Raw genomic sequence first — 6928 nt, 5'->3', positions numbered from 1 at the left:
GGGTCAGTTTCAGGGTCAGCAGTCTTAGCAGCTGAAGTCTTACTATACTTGCGGTGATGTGAGGCACATTGCGAGGATTTGCCCTCAAGCCTCAAGGAGTTCTCAGCAACAGGGTTCTTGCGTTATGGTTCCAGCATCGGGTGTTCCACTGTCCACTCAGCTAGCTAGAGGTAGGGGTAGAGGTGTTAGAGGTGGAGGTCAGGCCACTAGAGGTGGAGGCCAGGAAACTAGAGGTGGAGGCCAGCCAGCAAGAGGCCATCCTAGGGATGCAGTTTAGAGTGGTGGGGCCCAGCCCCGATGTTATGCTATGCCAGGCAGACCTGAGGCTGAGGCCTCCGATGCAGTTATCATAGGTACGATTTCAGTGTGCAACAGAGATGCCTCAGTTCTATTTGATCCAAGGTCCACATATTCTTATGTGTCATCTTATTTTTCCCCTTATCTGGTTGTATCACATGATTCTTTGAGTTGTTTTGTATATGTGTCTACATCGGTGGGTGATTCTATTAAGGTAGATCGTGTTTATAGTGCTTGAGTGGTCATTGTTAGGGGTCTTGAGACCCATGTAGATCTCCTATTTCTCGATATGGTAGATTTCGATGTCATTCTAGGGATGGATTGGTTATTCTCTTATCATGCTATATTGGATTGTCATGCCAAGATCGTGACCTTAGCACTACCGGGGTTGCCTCATTTGGAGTGGATAGGGACTCCTGGTACCAATAGGGTTATCTTATATATGAAGGCTCGGCGTATGGTTGATAAGGGATGTTTGGCCTATTTGGCGTATGTTCGTGATTTTAGTGCTGAGGTTCCTTATATGGATTATGTGCCCGTTGTTCATGAGTTTCTAGAGGTATTCCCTTCAGACCTGCCGGGGATGTCACTGTCACACCTCCTTTTTCCGCACCCGAGAGGGCGCAAGGGAGTTTTTCCAATTAAAGGACAATCGAAAGGGGATTTATTTATTTATTTCAGAGTCGCCACTTGGGAAATTTAGGGTGTCCCAAGTCACCAATTTTAATCCCGAATCGAGGAAAAGAATGACTCAATATTACAGTCTGTGTACCAGAAATCTAGATAAGGAATTCTATTAACCCGGGAGAAGGTGTTAGGCATTCCCGAGTTCCGTGGTTCTGGCATGGTCGCTCAACTGTTATATTCGGCTTGATTATCTGATTTTATACAAATGTGAACTTATGTGCCAATTTTATCTTTTAACCGCTTTTATCATTCACTGTTATTTTTATAGGACTTGCAACGTCGTGAAAACATATCTCGAACCACGTTACATCAATGCACCCGTGGTTATTGACATATCTCGACTCGGTTAAGATTTGGATTTGGGTCACATAAATGTGCACCCGAATTAAGGAGAATAAATTATTAAGACGCGCCTAAAGCGACTAAGGTATTGTTATTTTGGGGAAGGCCGTAAAATTTGCTAAGCGGCCTGTCCCGGATTCTAAGTATTTTAATATATATGCATTTAGAGGGCCCCGCAGCTTCTACATTTTTGTTTGTCGAGGCTCGTCTCATTTTATTATTAAAAGGAATTTACAACGTCATGGAAATGCATCTCGGGCCACGCCACAATCAATGTGCCCGTGACTAGAGACATATTTCGACTCCGTTGAGATTTGGATTTGGGTCACATAAATGTGCACCCGAGTTTAGGGAGATAACATTATTAAAGGCGCGCCTAAAGCAACTAGCGCATTATTATTTTGGGTAAGGCCGTGAAATTCGCTAAGCGGCCTGTCCCGAATTCTAAGAATTTTAATAAGGTTCCTATTAGTCCTAACTTTGCTAACGTATTGTTATTGTTATTAAACCCAACTTCTATTACTAACAAATGAGAAATAAGGTTTAAACGCTAGTAGTCATGATTTTTCATTCAGACGTTCACATACCTATTACAACGAGAGTACATAATATATGCGAGCACATATGTTCGCAACAAATCACTGGATGTCAAATTGTTCCCTTAATAAACACAAATATATGCATAGAAGTAGACATTCTCGTAAAAAACTTAAGTTCACAATATGTTCTCACATTTACTTTAAGCATATGCAGTAACTAATCATAAGATGAACATTTTTAACAAAAACGACGAAAATTGCATTGTTGACATTCATCTTAAACCATAATATGCGAATCGAAAGAAATGAAACAAAGGACGAAGAACACTAACCTTCGAACCTAGACAAACCTAGAACGACAAATAGCGGCCCCGACGGAACTTCGAACCTGACCTCACTAAACGAGGAAACAATGACGAAACCTCGGACAAACACCTCGGCGAGCAAAAGCAACCTCACCGGAAAAACAGAAAGCTCGGACCAAACTCGACCTCGACGGAAAATAGAAAACTCGGCAAGGCAGAATCACGGCAACCAACAGCTGCCCGGAAACGCAGCAACAACTACTTGGCACGCAGCGATAGCTACTCATTGGACTGGAAATGGTGAAACGGCTGGTTTTCGTTCGGGCTGTGCGTGGAGCTGTCGAACTGGGGAGGTTTCGCGGGTGGAGGGTAGCTGGTGGCCTAGCTGGTAACGGCAATGGATGGGGGACTGTTTCGTCAGTCGGGAAGGTGACGGGATGAAGGGAGCTGGACGACGGTGGTCGTGGTGGGTTTGGACGTGGTGTTTGGAGGAGGCAGAAGGGGTGGTTGTTTGGGTAGTTTGACGGAGGTGGAAGCAGGTGGTTAGGGTTTCCGTTCGTTCTTCTTCTTTTCTTGAGGAAGAAGATGAACAGTGATCACCGAGTTTAATGGAGGATCGCCGGACTGGTTGGATGGAGCTAGGAGGAGGAGGAGTGGTCGCGCGGGCAGTGACGACGATGGAGGTGGGAGCCGTTGGTCGCTAGGGTCGTTTGGTTCTTCTTCTTTGCCAAGAAGAAGATCAAAAGTTTCTCCATTCTTTTTTTAAAAAAATTTCCAAGTCCCCCCTTTGTGTAGCTTTGCCCGTGCATTTGTAAGCTTCTGCCAAGAAAAATGAGCCCCACGCGTGGTGGGGTTCGAGACTTGTGTCCCCCACGCGTGGTGGGGTTCCCCGTGTACGGTGTTCCGTCCGTGTTCCCCACGCGTGTCCCCTCACGTGTGGTGGACTCGAATTATTATGGGCTAGGTCGGAAATTAGGCCTAAAATCGGGTAGTTTGAACCCGAATATTATTCTTTTGCCTGGACCCGAGAAATAGGAACACGACGTTGCTTAACTGATTATGTAAGCAAAATAACTACAAAAATAATACTACTAATTAACACAAAACTAGATCTTTTTTAAATATTTTTTCAAGATTAAAATAACTATAAAATACTAATAAAACTATTTTTTGTAATTTTCGTTTTTAATATAAAGTAACATTTTTTGTATTTTTCAAAATTAAAATGACTATAAAACATTAATAGAACTATATTTTTGGTAATTTTCGAAATTATATAAAGTACAAAAATAAAGTACAATTTTTGTATTTTTCTTCAAGTTTATGAGAAATACATAAACTAAAATTTATATATATATTTTTTGTAATTTTTCTTTTTGCAACGAAATAAAGTAAAAATAGTTAAAATATCTATACTAGACCCAATTTCACATATTCACGCTAAAAATGTGAAAATTCTCGGGGAGGGTCAAAAATCCGGTGTCTACAACTGCCCCTCTTTGACTGGAAACACGAAGAGTTTTCCGACAAAGAACTACTAGACATGTTTTTGACCCGACCATTACTTGGACGGACTACACTAAGGGAAGGGAGGGAATGTGACCGAGCCCTGGTATCTGAGCTGCCTACATATCCTTGGTTATACAGGAATCAGGCCACGTGTAGTTCAAAAATGGGAGAGATGGTAGAGTGTACCGAGTTGAAGAGCCGATCGAGGTTCCGTTCCGTTGAGGTTCCGGTCCGTGGTCCTGTCATTACAACAAAAATGAAAACTGAAAAAGACTAACTAAGCCTATCGGCTACTAGTTACAAGGATTTCTATCTGTAAGTCTTCTGAAACTTGGTCTTGAGTCTTGAATGGTGCTTCATACAGACTTCGGATTTGAACCTTGATACTGCTAGTTGTAGGTGCTAGTTCTTGAGCAGACCACATTTGTTCTCCAATTCCGTAATTTGGGTTCTTTTCTTTTTGTTTTCTTTTTTTTCTCTTTTTCTTGTTTTTTTTTGTGACCAGCTTCTGTTGATCATCCCAGACTGTTGACTCGCATTCTTGAGGCGAGCTTCTGCTATTTATAACTTGGTTGAATGCTGGGGATTTTTGTTGTAGCCTTCTGCTTCCCGGTGCTGGGGGCTTTTATTGTTTCCTGCGGGGGATTCCTGTTGTATTCCTCTGCTTTATTGATTCTAAGTGTGCTCCTTTCTCATATGAGCGGGCTTTTGACTTCAATACTTCAATTGTATTCCCTTATTCTCCAGGTGGGTGCCTGATTTCTATTTCTTTTCTTTATCCTTGTTCTCCAGGTGGATGCCTGATTTCTTCCTTCCTTTGTCCTTGTTCTCCAGGTGGACGCCTGATTTCTTCTTTTCTTTGTCCTTGTTTTCCAGGTGGACGCCTGATTTCCTTTTTTTCTTTGTCCTTGTTCTCCAGGTGGACGCCTGATTACTTCCTTTCTTTGTCCTTGTTCTCCAGGTGGACGCCTGATTACTAAAACAAACAAAACAAACAAAATTTCCTAACCCAGTTTCAGCTGGGAAGATTTGTGAGTCGTCAGCAAAATTGTAAGTCATTTACATTACTGATGCAATTATGAGTAAACTAAAGACTAGGCTAGGATGTGCATCTCCTACGAGTAAAACCAAAAACTTTTGCTAGCAAATGCGTCTGCTAAAATAAAACCTCAATGACTCAAACTAGGAAGTGTGTCTCCTATGTTCGAATCGGAATGAACTAAACTAGGAAGTGCATCTCCTAAGGGTCAAATCTCAATTCCGGAAGTGCGTCTCCTGCAATAAAATATAACCTGAAAAAGCCAAACTAGGAAGTGCGTCTCCTATTGGTAAGACTAAACTGAGGAAGTGCGTCTCCTATTGGTAATGACATGTCTGCATTTTTACTTGTGGGCGACCTAGAATATGGAATGAACAGATAAAATGTATTCCCGCATTATACTGGTGGGCGACCTAGAACATAATGTATTCCCGCATTTTACTGGTGGGCGACCTAGAACATAAATGTATTCCCGCATTTTACTGGTGGGCGACCTAGAACTGAAAAGTATTCCCGCATTTTATTGGTGGGCGACCTAGAACATAAATGTATTCCCGCATTTTACTGGTGGGCGACCTAGAGCTGAAATGTATTCCCGCATTTTACTGGTAGGCGACCTAGAACTGAAATGTATTCCCGCATTTTACTGGTGGGCGACCTAGAACTTAAATGTATTCCCGCATTTTACTGGTGGGCGACCTAGAACTGAAAAGTATTCCCGCATTTTACTGGTAGGCGACCTAGAGCTGAAATGTATTCCCGCATTTTACTGGTGGGCGACCTAGAACTGAAATGTATTCCCGCATTTTACTGGTGGGCGACCTAGAACTTAAATGTATTCCCGCATTTTACTGGTGGGCGACCTAGAACTGAAAAGTATTCCCGCATTTTACTGGTGGGCGACCTAGAACTTAAAAGTATTCCCGCATTTTACTGGTGGGCGACCTAGAACTTAAAAGTATTCCCGCATTTTACTGGTGGGCGACCTAGAACTTAAAAGTATTCCCGCATTTTACTGGTGGGCGACCTAGAACTTAAAAGTATTCCCGCATTTTACTGGTGGGCGACCTAGAACATAAATGTATTCCCGCATTTTACTGGTGGGCGACCTAGAACTTAAATGTATTCCCGCATTTTACTGGTGGGCGACCTAGAACTTAAAAGTATTGAAATTGTTTCCTCGTTCTTTCGAGAAGATTTTTGACAATTGGCAGAAAATTTTCTGCCCCGGTTTTGGTGATTTCCCTGGCATCGCGTCTTGCTGCCATCGTCAATGTTTATTTTCCTGCAGCAGACAAAAGGATTTAGTCAGTTTCACTTATGGTGGGAAGAGGTGCCTTTCCGGTGGATGCTTTTCCTTCCCTTTCCTTTTTCTTGCTCTGTGTCCCCATAACTGGTTGGTGGACAAAATTGCTTGCTGGGGGTTTCCGGCCTGCTGGGGATTGGTTTTCAATTTATCCCCTTTTCTGCTTTCTCTTTACAGTACATGTTGTGGGAGTCTACTTTTACTCCCAAAACCACTCCCTTTAGGAGTTTACTTCCTCCCAAAACCGCAGGGCACAACACTGCATTGCCTGGGGCCAGCCTTTAGGACTGTTGGGGTTATCCTGTATTGGATGAATCCCCCTTCGGTCTCTGGTAGTAAGCTTTGAAAAATTCCTTTTAAGACAAAATTTTTTAGGAAGAGAAATAAAAGACAGAAAAAGGAGAAAATCTTTCTGAACCAATATTTGGTGGGAGAAGAAATTCAGAAGAACTTATCTGGAGGACACGACTGGTCCCCGTGATCATGACGTGCACCATAGATTCCCAACCCAGTCTATTTGTATCAATCGATTTGCCCGATGGTCTGACTTGCTGGGGGTGATAAATGAGTGTCCATTTCGTTGCGAATGTGGTCGCTTTTTGTTGATCTGTCTTGTTGCCTCATAGTGCCCTTCGAGGGGTTTTCACTAATGGGGCTCTCTCTATTCTCTCAACTCCCGGCGCCTTATGGTGCCTGTGAAGGTTTTCACCAATAAGACTCTCTCATTTTATATCTCTCATCTTACGTCGCCTTTCGGTGCCTGTGAAGGTTTTCACCGATAAGACTCTCTCATTTTATTTCTTTCGAGGACTCGTGGTGTTGTCGATACGACCCCCTCTTCTGGAGATTCCTTTGACCATCAATTCATTCCCAGTCTTATGATCCTCTTCTTTGCTGGGGATCG

This window comes from Nicotiana sylvestris, chromosome 9 (genome assembly GCF_000393655.2).
Source record: "Nicotiana sylvestris chromosome 9, ASM39365v2, whole genome shotgun sequence".
Lineage (NCBI taxonomy): Eukaryota > Viridiplantae > Streptophyta > Magnoliopsida > Solanales > Solanaceae > Nicotiana > Nicotiana sylvestris.
This window is presented reverse-complemented; position numbering follows the sequence as displayed.